We start from the raw sequence: 15,660 nt of genomic DNA, 5'->3' as shown, positions 1-15,660 counted from the left end.
GGACAATGACCCAACACACCTCCGGGCTGTGTAAGAGCTATTTTACCAAGAAGGAGAGTGATTGAGTGCTGCATCAGATGACCTGGCCTCCACAATCACCCGACCTCAACCCAATTGAGATGGTTTGGGATGAGTTGGACCGCAGATTGAAGGAAAAGCATCCATCAAGTGCTAGGCATATGTGGCAACTCCTTCAAGACTGTCGGAAAAGCATTCCAGGTGAAGCTGGTTGAGAGAATGACAAAAGTGTGCAAAGCTGTCATCAAGGCAAAGGGTGGCTACTTTGAAGAATCTATAATATAACATTTCGATTTGTTTTAACATTTTTGGGGGTTTTGATGTCTTCACTGTTCTTCTACAATGTAGAAAATAGTAAAAATAATAAAACCCTTGAATGAGTAGGTGTGTCCAACCTTTTGACTGGTACTGTATATACAGTGCATTTGGAAGTATTCAGACCCCTAGACTTTTTCCACATTTTATTATGTTACAGCCTAATTCTAAAATAAATAACACTATCTAAAAACCTGTTTTCGCTTTGTCATTATAGGGTATTGTGTGTAGGTGAGGACAACAATTCATTTATTTAATCAATTTTAGAATATGTCTGTAACGTAAGAAAATGTGGAGAAGGGAAGGGGTCTGAATACTTTCCAAATGCACTGTGTGTGCGCGTGTGTATTTCATAATATTTCCCCGAATGTTATTCGCCTACCACCTCTTTCTCTCATTGTCTTCATCATTCTCATGACATGTTTGAACGATATAGGACTTGAATTAGATGCAGAAGGCTTTCACATCATGAATATTGAATGGTTTTAGGTCTGAATAAATAACTGCTGTAGCCTACCATCGTCGCACGTTAGCTCTTCTTTCAAACGACCCGTGAGTTCTGTTGCCTGCTGTATTTAACATTCAGCAAACAAGGACTTGCGTCCCTATTCAAATAGTCTATTGGTATAATAAATGCAAAGAAAATGATGTCCAGCAAGCTATTCTAATGTCGCTTTTCCTGCATGGGACTTCTAGAGCTAAGGAGTGTTTTTTTTTTTTTTTTAAGGAAACAGGCCAGCGGAGCACAGGTGCATGCGTGTTGCGCAGGAGACAGAGGCTATAAGTTAAAAGCTTATGCATAACCCATCATTCATTAGCTATATTTAAGGCTAGTACTGCATTGGATTTATTACTTGAAAGAGAGGCTAGGACATGTAAATATAGGCCTATCAATCTTGAAGATGATGATCTAGTTTGGATGCAATTTGAATGGCATTGATGGAGAGAGACTGCGAGAGTGCTCGCGCGTGCAGTGATCTAAAGCAACAATATTCGAGTGATAGGCTGTTTTTAAAACTGCAATAAAAAAAATTAAAAAATCTTTACAATTAAAAAATACGGTGTCCCCTGAAAGCCAGATGGAGATGGGTAAAGACGTGCATTCTGTCTTTATATTAGTGTAGCACAGGCTATTCTGCAACAAATGTAGGCCTACCTGTCACAAGAAAGAAAGTTACCATGATAGGTCTACATGCATTGTGAACTGCGCTCCAAACTCCGATGGGCTGTTTTTCCCCTCCCTGGGCGTTGATGATTCATCACGTCGAGAAAAGGCAGAAGAAAAGCTAGATTTAGGCATTGCATATCATTTAACAGTTCCATTTCACGTCATGCTGTTCATATAAATAATTTATTAGAATTTACAGTTTTCTCAGTTATTGATCCCGGGAAAAGGGAGTGGTTTTTGGGTGGTAAATCTCGGTAACCGGGTTCCCGACATTCAACCCTAGTGCACATGCCGTAAGAGGGGGCAGGGGGTGTGTATCAGTGTTCTGAGGTCACCGATGGTCATTTCTGATTGCCTTTCCACCGGCTGCATACCCTTAGAAACTTAGTTACATTCATAAGATACCCAATTTAAGTGCTCCAGATGAGTGAATGAATTGAGTGTATGGAGGACTGACTGCTGCAAGTAGCTGTACTCACACTGAGTGACAGATAGTTTTGAATATCTATAATATCCTGTCTGAGTGTTTGTGTGGCTATGTCAGTGAGTCAGATGTGGGTGGGACTTCCTCTCTGACACATGTAGCTGTTCTGTCTCCATGCAAAACCCCCACAGACAGCAGTGATGCAGCTTACGGCGGCGCACACGTTGTCTATTAAGGAGGGAAAACAAGAGGCAGTGGTTGGACGGTCAGGTGGTGTTTTGGTTTGCGAGGAGAGGGGGAAGGAGAGAGAACAGTGTGTTCTTTTCATCACAGCGCTGGAACTGTCTGCGCTACTATTCCCTCACAAACACACGCGCACACACTCACACACACAAGGTTGAAGGGGGGCAATTCCACGGTCACAGAATTGCTGAGATTCCGCTTTTTTTCACATAAAATGTATGCCAAACAAAAAACATTGATTTCAAAGTTTAACAAACCATACAACTCTATGCAGAATGACACTTCTTAACAATTTTTCTACTGAAAATGTTAAACATATTTACTGGAATTTCAGTAAAATAATTTTTGGGTGTACACGACAATAAAAAAAATATATATATATCTGCTACGAATTAAGATTAAATGATGTCTGCAGAAAGAATGGGATGTCGGCTATGACATTTACATTTTAGTCATTTAGCAGACGCTCTTATCCAGAGCGACTTACAGAAGCAATTAGGGTTAAGTGCCTTGCTCAAGGGCACATCGACAGATTTTTCACCTAGTCGGCTCGGGGATTAGAACCAGCACATGACACATTGACTTTGAAAAAATCTCTCTTGATTATTGAACTACAGTAATGGAATTCCGGTAATGGAATTTCATAATGTGTCCCTGATCTGTACTACACAGAAGTACATAATTATGGATATGAATGTCGTTCTCTTTATGGTGATGTATCCAAAATAGGTTCACAAAAGGTAGAAATACGCAATATCCTCCTTTGCATATTAGGGTATTATTCTACACACTGGCTATTATTTTTATGAGCTCTGCCCCAAACAAGACCAAATTAGTTTGTTCCGGACCAAATCTGAATCAATCATAGACGTCTGCTTCACAAGTTTGGACATCAAAGTACAGTACAGCACAACAGAATAACGAACAGTAGAGTTCAGTACAGTAACGTATAGTTTAGGGCTGACTCCATTTAATCGACTGGTCGATAATTTGGTCGATATGCTGTTGGTTGACTGAGATTCTTCTTAGTCAGCAATAAAAATAAAGAAAAACCCTTGAATGAGCAGGTGTTCTAAAACTTTTGACCGGTAGTGTATACAGTACCAGTCAAACGTTTGAAAACATCTACTCATTCCAAGGTTTTTCTTTATTTTTACTATTTTCTACATTGTAGAAATAATAGTGACCTCACAACTATGAAATAACACATATGGAATCAAGTAGTAACCAAAAAAGTGTTAAACAAATCAAAATATATTTTATATTTGAGATTCTTCAAAGTAGCCACCCTTTGCCTTGATGACAGCTTTGCACACTCTTGGCATTCTCTCAACCAGCTTCATGAGGTAGTCACCTGGAATGCATTTCAATGAACAGGTGTGCCTTCTTAAAAGTTAATTTGTGGAATTTCTTTCCTTAATGCATTTGAGTGTTATGACAAGCTGGGGGGGTTCTATTGGGTTCAGGTCTGGAGACTGGCTAGGCCACTCCAGGACCTTGAGATGCTTCTTACAGAGCCACTCATCTTCAATGCTCTTAATGAGGGAAGGAGGTTGTTGGCCAAGATCTCGCGATACATGGCCCCATCCATCCTCCCCTCTACGGTGCAGTCGTCCTGTCCCCTTGGCAGAAAAGCATCCCCAAAGAATGATGTTTCCACCTCCATGCTTCACGGTTGGGATGGTGTTCTTGGGGTTGTACTCATCCTTCTTCTTCCTCCAAACACGGCGAGTGGAGTTTAGACCAAAAAGCTCTATTTTTGTCTCATCAGACCACATGACCTTCTCCCATTCCTCCTCTGGATCATCCAGATGGTCATTGGCAAACTTCAGACGGGCCGGGACATGCGCTGGCTTGAGCAGGGGGACCTTGCGTGCGCTGCAGGATTTTAATCCATGACGGCGTAGTGTGTTACTAATGGTTTTCTTTGAGACTGTGGTCCCAGCTCTCTTCAGGTCATTGACCAGGTCCTGCCGTGTAGTTCTGGGCTGATCCCTCACCTTCCTCATGATCATTGATGCCCCACGAGGTGAGATCTTGCATGGAGCCCCAGACCGAGGGTGATTGACCGTCATCTTGAACTTCTTCCATTTTCTAATAATTGTGCCAACAGTTGTTGCCTTCTCACCAAGCTGCTTGCCTGTTGTCCTGTAGCCCATCCCAGCCTTGTGCAGGTCTACAATGTTATCCCTGATGTCCTTACACAGCTCTCTGGTCTTTTGTTTTAGATTCTGTCTCTCACAGTTGAAGTGTACCTATGATAAAAATTACAGACCTCTACATGCTTTGTAAGTAGGAAAACCTGCAAAATCGGCAGTGTATCAAATACTTGTTCTCCTCACTGTATATTTCCCTTAATTATTATCCAACCCCACCACCCCTTCCCTAATTTGGAGTAAACTAGTGAACAGTATGAAAAATGTATGCACTCACTAACTGTAAGTCGCTTTGGATAAGAGCGTCTGCTAAATGACTTAAATGTTTACAAAACAATTTTTAAAATGTAACAACAACGCTTAGGCCTCTACTTCCTGCTTTTACAGTCGTGGTCAAAAGTTTTGAGAATGACACCAGTATCGGTCTTCACAAAGTTCGCTGCTTCAGTGTTATGATATATTTGTCAGATGTTACTATGGTATATTGAAGTATAATTACAAGCATTCCATAAGTGTCAAATGCTTTTACTGACAATTACATTAAGTTTATGCAAAGAGTCAATATTTGCAGTGTTGACCCTTCTTTTTCAAGACCTCTGAAATCCGCCCTGGCATGCTGTCAATTAACTTCTGGGCCACATCCTGACTGATGACAGCCCATTCTTGCGTAATCAATGCTTGGAGTTTGTCAGAATTTGTGTGTTTTTGTTTGTCCACCTGCCTCTTGAGGATCGACCACAAGTTCTCAATGGGATTAAGGTCTGGGAAGTTTCCTGGCCATGGACCCAAAAATGTCGAAGTTTTGTTCACTTAGTTATCACTTTTGTCTTATGACAAAGTGCTCCATCATGCTGGAAAAGGCATTGGTCGTCACCAAACTGTTCTTCGATGGTTGGGAGAAGTTGCTCTCGGAGGATATGTTGGTACCATTCTTTATTCATGGCTGTGTTCTTAGGCAAAATTGTGAGTGAGCCCACTCCCTTGGCTGAGAAGAAACCCCACACATGAATGGGCTCAGGATGCTTTACTGTTGGCATGACACAGGACTGATGGTAGCGCTCACCTTGTCTTCTCCGGACAAGGTGTTTTCCGGATGCCCCAAACAATCGGAAAGGGGATTCATCAGAGAAAATGACTTTACCCCAGTCCTCAGCAGTCCAATCCCTGTACCTTTTGCAGAATATCAGTCTGTCCCTGAGGTTTTTCCTGGAGAGAAGTGGCTTCCTCGCTGCCCTTCTTGACACCAGGCCATCCTCCAAAAGTCTTCGCCTCACTGTGCTCGCAGATGCACTCACACCTGCCTGCTGCAATTCCTGAGCATGCTCTGCACTGGTGGTGCCCCGATCCCACAGCTGAATCAACTTTAGGAGACGGTCCTGGCGCTTGCTGGACTTTCTTGGGTGCCCTGACGCCTTCACAACAATTGAACCTCTCTCCTTGATGTTCTTGATGATCTGATAAATGGTTGATTTAGGTGCAATTTTACTAGCAATATCCTTGCCTGTGATGCCCTTTTTGTGCAAAGCAATGATGACGGCACGTGTTTACTTGCAGGTAACCATGGTTAATAGAGGAAGAACAATGATTTCAAGCACCCACCCTCCTTTTAAAGCTTCCAGTCTGTTATTCTAACTCAATCAGCATGACAGAGTGATCTCCAGCCTTGTCCTCGTCAACACTCTCACCTGTGTTAACAAGAGAATCACTGACATGATGGCAGCTGGTCCTTTTGTGGCAGGGCTGAAATGCAGTGGGAATGTTTTTAGGGATTAAGTTCATTTTCATGGAAAAGGTGGACTTTGCAATTAATTGCAATTCATCTGATCACTCTTTATGACATTCTGGAGTATATGCAAATTGCCATCAAAACTGAGGCAGCAGACTTTGTGAATATTAGTATTTGTGTCATTCTCAAAACCTTTGACCACGACTGTACATACTATATACATTTTATGGACACAGTCAATTTTACAATAGTTCTATTTTGTTAGTTTTTTACTCCTGAACTTCCTCCCCCTGCTCAAGCCAGCGCATGTCCAGGCCCGTCTGAAGTTTGCCAATGACCATCTGGATGATCCAGAGGAGGAATGGGAGAAGGTCATGTGGTCTGATGAGACAAAAATAGAGCTTTTTGGTCTAAACTCCCCTCGCCGTGTTTGGAGGAAGAAGGATGAGTACAACCCCAAGAACACCATCCCAACCGTGAAGCATAGAGGTGGAAACATCATTCTTTGGGGGATGCTTTTCTGCAAAGGGGACAGGACGACTGCACTGTATTGAGGGGAGGATGGATGGGGCCATGTATCGCGAGATCTTGGCCAACAACCTCCTTCCCTCAGTAAGAGCATTGAAGATGGGTCGTGGCTGGGTCTTCCAGCATGACAACGACCCGAAACACACAGCCAGGGCAACTAAGGAGTGGCTCCGTAAGAAGCATCTCAAGGACCTGAAGTGGCCTAGCCAGTCTCCAGACCTGAACCCAATAGAAAATCTTTGGAGGGAGCTGAAAGTCCGTATTGCCCAGCGACAGCCCCGAAACCTGAAGGATCTGGAGAAGGTCTGTATGGAGGAGTGGGCCAAAATCCCTGCTGCAGTGTGTGCAAACCTGGTCAAGACCTACAGGAAACGTATGATCTCTGTAATTGCAAACAAAGGTTTCTGTACCAAATATTAAGTTCTGCTTTTCTGATGTATCAAATAATTATGTCATGCAATAAAATGCAAATTAATTACTTAAAAATCATACAATGTGATTTTCTGGATTTTTGTTTTAGATTCCGTCTCTCACAGTTGAAGTTTACCTATGATAAAAAGTACAGACCTCTACATGCTTTGTAAGTAGGAAAACCTGCAAAATCGGCAGTGTATCAAATACTTGTTCTCCCCACTGTATATGGGACGGCTGTCAATCCTTTGGTCCTTAAATGAAACTGGTATACTTTTTTATTTATCACAATTTTCTTTAACCAATTATGTTCTTTAATGCAGGGCCGACAGACAAGTTCCTTACTTCTTCCCAATTCCACTTTCCTCTTTGCGGTAATGCTGCAATTATTTGGTTGTAATTTTGTGAGAGCAGACATTTCCATATGTTTTTGTTAGCTGCATGTGCGACAACTCCACCAGTCCTACCTATGATATCATTTACGAAGATTTATACCCTTTTTAAAACATTTTTTAAAAAAATAATGGTTTTTTGACAATTAGCATATTTGTTGCATTATTTGTTCTGTTGTTTTCTGGAGGATTCAATTGAAATTGCAACCAACTTTCTATGGCTCGTTTTAGAAATAGTGATATTTGGGAGATGTTTTCCTTTTCAAATAACTGAAAGTGTGAGGTTGTAATCTGAATAAAGGGAAAAAGGCCATTCTTGAACATGGGGTGAGACAATTTTACTAATTTGCTAGAGAACCAGTTCGGATTTAAGTATAACTTTTGGATGACTGAAGCTTTTAGTGATAGGTCTGTTTTTAATATTTAATAATTTCTGTCCTCTAAATTCATATTCATTATATAAATAGGCCAGTTAAATTTTGTCTGGCTTGCCATTCCAAATAAAATGGAATCTTTTTTTCTCATAATTTAAAAAAATGTTCGCTAGGCGTAGGCAAGACCATAAGCAAATAGGTAAACTGGGATAAGACTAAAGAGTTAATCAGGGTGATTTTTCCACAAATAGGCAGGTATTTACATTTCCATAGTAGCAAGGTCTGATCTATTTTTGCTAACTTTCTATTAAAATGTATTGGAGTGAGATAATTTATTTCATTTGGGATATGTATTCCGAGTATATCCACATCACCATCAGACCATTTTATTGGTAAACTACATGGTAATGTACAAATTGTATTTTTTAGTGATCCAATACGTAATATAGTACATTTATCATAATTTGGTTGTAATCCAGAGAGGTTAGAAAATGCAAATTCTGAATGATGTGGGGGGACAGTGTTGCGCCCCTGCATCCAATGTAGTAGTAGTAGTAGTAGTAGTAGTAGTAGTAGTATTTTTTTACAGTTGTCATAGTGGACACGTTGTTTGCAGAGCGCACAACCTAGCCTAAACTTGTGAGAAACAAGTTTTCGTTTATTTCATTCCATTTACAGGTTGTCAATTTATTAATTGTGTTTTGTTTGGAGCGCTCCTGTCAATGTTGAGTAAGGACACCCACCTGATTACGCATAGAAGTAAGCCTAGGCTACCTGGCCTGCGCGCAAATGTAGACTTATAAATGTGCCCATTTGGGGATCTGATGGTATTGTATTTCTGATTTTCTTGACTCACCACCACTAATGAGCCGTAAAGCTTCTCAAAGTAAATTTTTCTTCACTTTAAACAGCAAGTAAATTAAGTCTGTTTTTACATCCATTGAGAATGACAATAGTTCCTCAAAGTAGCCCATTAGAAAAATATTTCCAGCTCTCTCCCTTTCATAACCACTCAGCTTGAAAGGGGAAAAAAATGTCATGCTCTGATCCGGTGGAAATGTCATAAAATAGGTCTACCTGATTACTTCTTATCCCTTGCGTAAATACAGCTGTGTCTGTCCGGAGCTCAGAGGCGCAGGAAACTCTGAGGGTCCAGAATATTTTATACAATGTTGCAAGTTTGTTAGCGTAAGCTGGCTGGACCAAATTGATAGTTTCAAGTTCCTTGCAGACAGGCCATGCTTAGCAAATGTGATTTATTTTTATCAGGATATTTTCTACCTGCAGGCTGCAATGTTTTTGTTTGTTGGCTTTATGTAGGCTATTTTACATAGTTGGCAATAGAAGTTACTTTTAAATGTGTGTAATTTTCATTTCGATGTAATTTTCATTAATCACGTTACAATTTGTATTTATTTATTTTATTTTATTTCACCTTTATTTAACCAGGTAAGCCAGTTGAGAACAAGTTCTCATTTACAACTGCGACCTGGCCAAGATAAAGCAAAGCAGTGCGATTAAAAACAACAACAACACAGAGTTACATATGGAATAAACAAAACGTACAGTCAATAACACAATAGAAAATCTATAAACAGTGTGAGCAAATGTAAGTTATGGAGGTAGGGCAATAAATAGCCCATAGTGCAAAATAATTACAATTAAGTGTTTACACTGGAGAGATAGATGTGCAAATAGAGATACTGGGGTGCAAATGAGAAAAATAAATAACAATATGGGGATGAGGTAGTTGGGTGGGCTAATTACAGATGGGCTGTGTACAGGTGCATGATCGGTAAGCTGATCTGACAACTGATGCTCTGACAATGATTTTGAGATACGTAGACTTTTATTATAAAATAAATGAAAATGTGCATATCATAACTACAGTGAGGGGAAAAAAGTATTTGATCCCCTGCTGATTTTGTATGTTTGCCCACTGACAAAGAAATGATCAGTCTATAATTTTAATGGTAGGTTTATTTGAACAGTGAGAGACAGAATAACAACAAAAAAATCCAGAAAAACGCATGTCAAAAATGTTATAAATTGATTTGCATTTTAAAGAGGGAAATAAGTATTTGACCCCCTCTCAATCAGAAAGGTTTCTGGCTCCCAGGTGTCTTTTATACAGGTAACGAGCTGAAATTAGGAGCACACTCTTAAAGGGTGTGCTCCTAATCTCAGCTTGTTACCTGTATAAAAGACACCTGTCCACAGAAGCAATCAATCAATCAGATTCCAAACTCTCCACCATGGCCAAGACCAAAGAGTCTCCAAGGATGTCAGGGACAAGATTGTAGACCTACACAAGGCTGGAATGGGCTACAAGACCATAGCCAAGCAGCTTGGTGAGAAGGTGACAACAGTTGGTGCGATTATTCTCAAATGGAAGAAACACAAACTAACTGTCAATCTCCCTTGGCCTGGGGCTCCAGGCAAGATCTCACCTCGTGGAGTTGCAATGATCATGAGAACGGTGAGGAATCAGCCCAGAACTACACAGGAGGATCTTGTCAATGATCTCAAGGCAGCTGGGACCATAGTCACCAAGAAAACAATTGGTAACACACTACGCCGTGAAGGACTGAAATCCTGCAGCGCCCGCAAGGTCCACCTGCTCAAGAAAGCACATATACAGGCCCGTCTGAAGTTTGCCAATGATCATCTGAATGATTCAGAGGAGAACTGGGTGACAGTGTTGTTGTCTAATGAGACCAAAATCGAGCTCTTTGGCATCAACTCAACTCGCCGTGTTTGGAGGAGGAGGAATTCTGCCTATGACCCCAAGAACTCTATCCCCACCGTCAAACATGGAGGTGGAAACATTATGCTTTGGGGGTGTTTTTCTGCTAAGGGGACAGGACAATTTCACTGCATGAAAGGGACGATGGACGGGGCCATGTACCGTCAAATCTTGGGTGAGAACCTCCTTCCCTCAGCCAGGGCATTGGAAATGGGTTGTGGATGGGTATTCCAGCATGACAATGACCCAAAACACACGGCCAAGGCAACAAAGGAGTGGCTCAAGAAGAAGCACATTAAGGTCCTGGAGTGCAAACCTGGTGGCCAACTACAAGAAATGTCTGACCTCTGATTGCTAACAAGGGTTTTGCCACCAAGTACTAAGTCATGTTTTGCAGAGGGGTCAAATACTTATTTCCCTCATTAAAATGCAAATCAATTTATAACATTTTTTACATGCGTTTTTCTGGATTGTGTTGTTATTCTGTCTCTCACTGTTCAAATAAACCTACCATTAAAATAATAGACTGATCATGTCTTTGTCAGTGGGCAAACGTACAAAATCAGCAGGGGATCAAATACTTTTTTCCCTCACTGTAGCACGCAGATTGGTAGAAATGGCAAGATAAATTGGCACTCCAAATGGAAAAGGTTGCCGACCCCTGGTGTAGCCTATTACCGGCAACTTCGGGAGCATAAGAGCCAATTTAGGCTTGATCTGAAAATGTGGTCAGAGGCGCAGTATGAATGGTGTGACGCAATTGCGGGGCCTCCGGCGGCACACAGAGGCCAAATTGAGCTCCGTACCGCATCACCGTGAGCCTCTCAAAAATGTTTACAGTGCAGAGGGCTCTGTATAGCTCCGCATTGACATGATTGGTTGACGGTAGATGAGGGCGGGAGGTCTTGTATAAACACACTCACTTCCTTGACAACTTCCTTCACAACAGCTCTGTGCTGCTCGGCGAAACGCAAGAAGTATGAATGCCCTGACTTCTGCAGAGGCCATATCACCGTAAATGCTGCACGGCAAATGCAGATGTCGGATTGACCATGCAGAGCCTTTAATGGCAGAATCTGTGAAGGCCAGCAGCAGTAGGAGGAGGTGGTTCGTGAACTGTTTATCTATATTTTCTTTTTCTGGTTAGGCTACCTTGATCTCTGGCTCCCTCTTGAGTCATTTGTGTGTCTTAATTATTTAATCACAGTGTGCTTAAATCTGTCACGCCCTGGCTCTGGGGACTCTTAAATGTTGAGCCAGGGTGTGGATTTTCATTGTTTAGTTTTCTATGTTTTTGTTCTAGATCGTGTTGATCTATGTTGGCCAGGGTGGTTCCCAATCAGAGACAGCTGTAGCTCGTTGTCTCTGATTGGGGACCATACATAGGCAGCCTGTTGGCACCAGTTAGTTTGTGGGATCTTGATCCGTAAAGGTTTGGTGTGTGTAACCTCAGGACTTCACGTATCGTTGGTTTGTTGTTTTGGTTTTGTTCGTGTGTTAAGTACTAATTAAAGATGTATGCTTATCACGCTGCGCCTTGGTCCGTCTCATCTAATAACGATCGTGACAGAAGATCCCACCTAAAGAGGACCAAGTAGCGTGTCCAGGAACAGACAGCCTGGACTTGGGAGGAGATCCTGGACGGGAAGGGATCCTGGACTTGGGAAGAGACTGTGGAGGCGCGCTACAGAGAGGAGCAGCGGCAACGCAGAGGGTACCAGCCAAGGAGGAAGCCCGAGAGACAGCCCCAATAATTTTTTTGGGGGGGGCTAAAAGGGTGGTTGGCGGAGCCTAGAGTTAGAGCAGAGCGAACTCCCCGTACTCAGGCTAGGAAGTGTGAGACTGGGCAGGCTCCGTGTTATGCGGAGCCATGTACTGTGCCGCGAGTGTTCCGGCACAGTCCTGTACGTCCGGTGCTAGCACCACGCACGTGTCGTGCTAAGATGGGCATGCAGCCAGGACGGGGTGTGCTGGCTCAACGCTCGTGGCCTCCAGTACGCCTCCTCGGTCCCATATATCCTGCGCCAGTGCCACATGCTGTAGTGCCAGTACGAGTGCACAGCCCTGTAAGTCCTGTGCTGATGCCTCACACATATTGTGTGGAAATAGGCATTCAGCCAGGACGGGTTGTGTCAGCTCTCCGCTCCAGACCTCCAGTCCGCCTCCACAGTCCGGCCCGGCCCGTTCCGGCTCCCCGCACCAAGCCAGTGGTGCGTGTTCCCAGTCCAGCCCGGCCTGTTCCTGTCCCGCGCACCAAGCCAGTGGTGCGCGTCGCCAGCCCGTTCCTGCTCCCTGCACCAAGCCAGTGGTGCGCATCGTCGGCCCGGTCCGGCCCGTTCCTGCTCCCCGCACCAAGCCAGTGGTGCGCGTCGCCAGCCCGGTCCGGCCCGTTCCTGCTCCCCGCACCAAGCCAGTGGTGCGCGTCGTCAGCCCGGTCCGGCCTGTTCCTGCTCCCCGCACCAAGCCAGTGGTGCGCATCGCCAGCCCGGTCCGGCCTGTTCCTGTCCCTCGCACCAAGCCAGTGGTGCGCGTCGTCAGCCCGGTGCGGCCTGTTCCTGCTCCCCGCACCAAGCCAGTGGTGCGCATCGCCAGCCCGGTCCGGCCTGGTCCTGCTCCCCGCACCAAGCCAGTGGTGCGTGTGTCCAGTCCGGCACGGCCCGTGACTGTTCCACCGGTGCCTGGTCCGGCACTGGTCAGCTGCTCCACTCCGGAGTCAGAGCAATCCGCTCCACCGGTGTCCAGTCCAGCTCCGGCCAGCGGCTCCAGTCCGTCGTCGGGTCCAGCTCCAGTCAGCGGGACCAGACCAGGGGCGCAACGGGGAGGTGGAGAAAAGGTGGTGGTCACGCCCGGAGCCGGATCCGCCTCCGAGGCGGAATGCCCACCCGGCCCCTACCCTCTTGTGTTTGTGTGGCGCGGTCGCAGTCCGCGCCTTTGGGGGGGGGGGGGGGTACTGTCACGCCCTGGCTCTGGGGACTCTTAAATGTTGAGCCAGGGTGTGGATTTTCATTGTTTAGTTTTCTATGTTTTTGTTCTAGATCGTGTTGATCTATGTTGGCCAGGGTGCTTCCCAATCAGAGACAGCTGTAGCTCGTTGTCTCTGATTGGGGACCATACATAGGCAGCCTGTTGGCACCAGTTAGTTTGTGGGATCTTGATCCGTAAAGGTTTGGTGTGTGTGTAACCTCAGGACTTCACGTATCGTTGGTTTGTTGTTTTGGTTTTGTTCGTGTGTTAAGTACTAATTAAAGATGTATGCTTATCACGCTGCGCCTTGGTCTGTCTCGTCTAATAACGATCGTGACAAAATCATCAGACAAGCTTAGTAGCCTACATATAGTTGACTTCATTAAAACACAGGGTGTGTCTATTTATGAGTGCATACATTTTATACATTTTATATATATATATTTTGCATACATTTTATATATATATATTTTTTCATACTGGCCCCCCGTGGGAATCGAACCCACAACCCTGGCGTTGCAAACGCCATGCTCTACAAACATCCCTGCCATTCCCTCCCCTACCCTGGACGACGCTGGGCCAATTGTGCGCCGCCCCATGGGTCTCCCGGACGCGGCCGGCTACGACAGAGCCTGGATTCGAACCAGGATCTCTAGTGGCACAGCTAGCACTGCGATGCAGTGCCTTAGACCACTGCGCCACTCGGGAGACTTCATGTTGGTGCTCATGGGTCCTTTCATAGGAAATGGCGAGGGAACTAATATCGATATAGATGGTGTCTGTCTGGTAACTGCCACTCTACATATCCCCTCCCCCCTCTCTCAATCACACACACACACTCCTCTGCTCAATCTGCGGGGTGTCTGACCCAATTCTGTGAGGAGAGGAAAACTGATGTTGGCTTGAAATTGGGGAAAGGGGATACCTAGTCAGCACAACTGAATGCATTCAACCGAAATGTCTTCCGCATTTAACCCAACCCCACTGAATCAGAGAGGTGCGGGGGGCTGCCTTAATCGGCAACCACGTTACCAACGTTCTATGGTCCTCTGTAGCTCAGCTGGTAGAGCACGGCGCTTGTAACGCCAAGGTAGTGGGTTCGATCCCCGGGACCACCCATACACAAAAATGTATGCACGCACGACTGTAAGTCGCTTTGGATAAAAGCGTCTGCTAAATGGCATATTATTATTATTCTAACTGCTAGGCTACCTGCCGCCCCTTACATGCTGACCACACTGCACGCTTCGCGTGCGTGAGCGTTACAAAATAAATGTACACATACTTGTTATTCAATCATTGCACCCACACTGCTCGTGCGTCATCGAGCGTCTGCGTGGCCAGGCGCTAAAATAGAACTCTGTTCTATTTGTGACGCTCAACACGCTGCAAGTCCTGCCTCTCCCATCTCCTCATTGGTTTTTAGGAGCATCTACCCACGTGGGCAATTTGAAAGACACACTCCAGTCTAGTTTTATCTGTGGATTAATTGTCGAAGTAGTGGACCTTGTGCATTTCAGGTAAAATAACAACCCAATGTTTATATTCCAGGACAAATTAGTTAGCATCAGCAAGCTAGCTAGCTAAATTGCCCTAAATGTTTAATGCTTTTCGACCTGTCCCCAAATTAATATAATTGGTTCAGAGTTTATTTTGATATTTCAACCTGCGTTTCTTGATCGTGTCTGGTGTGGGGGGACAAAATTACCTTGCGCGCGATGGCAGACGCACGCGTGCGTGCGGTCTGGTTATCATGTCAGTTAGCGGAGTGTCGTTGAAATTCACCACTAAGTACTTTTCCCTCACAGGAGTTTACCCTGAGATGAAGAGTAATTTACTGCGGAAGAGAGAGATCGGGATGGAGAGAGAGAGAGAGGGTGATGGAGATGAAGCTGTATTGAAAGCCTGTGATCTCTCAGCCGTTAACGAGCTGTGTGTGTGTCAGGATTTGTGTGAGTAAAATGTTGCGCCAGACACACGCAACCGGTGTACTTCTTACCGAATTCTGATGCGCAATTGGAAGAGATTAGAATAACTGTCCACGTTTACTTTTACTCAGCCAACAAGACGCGTAACGAACAGCGAAATCACTAGCCTATATCAATGTAGGCCTACTATCCCCCATAGTAGAAACGTGTATATATTCTATTGGTTAGCTTGCAGTTCTGTGCTAGGAAGAAAAGCCTATTCCAAAC

At 44.3% G+C, this 15,660-nt stretch overlaps 1 protein-coding gene across 15 annotated transcripts in view; it reads left to right on the top strand.

The window, feature by feature from the left end:
* Positions 1-15,660, top strand: part of LOC311099691 (zinc finger MIZ domain-containing protein 2-like) — a 48,719-nt gene that overhangs the window by 6,365 nt on the left and 26,694 nt on the right. The window contains exon 1 of one of the 15 annotated variants that reach the window (XM_084140417.1): positions 14,905-14,985. The exons of the other annotated variants lie outside the window; for them this stretch is intronic. The gene's annotated coding sequence lies outside the window, so the exon portion shown is untranslated. Of the gene's footprint in view, positions 1-14,904; positions 14,986-15,660 lie in introns of those variants that run through there. 15 annotated transcript variants of the gene reach the window in all.

The sequence above is a fragment of the Coregonus lavaretus genome (assembly GCF_964263955.1).
Source record: "Coregonus lavaretus genome assembly, chromosome: 24".
In the NCBI taxonomy this organism is placed as follows: Eukaryota; Metazoa; Chordata; class Actinopteri; order Salmoniformes; family Salmonidae; genus Coregonus; species Coregonus lavaretus.
Note: the sequence above shows the minus strand (reverse complement) of the source record. Positions and strands in the feature narration are given on the sequence as shown.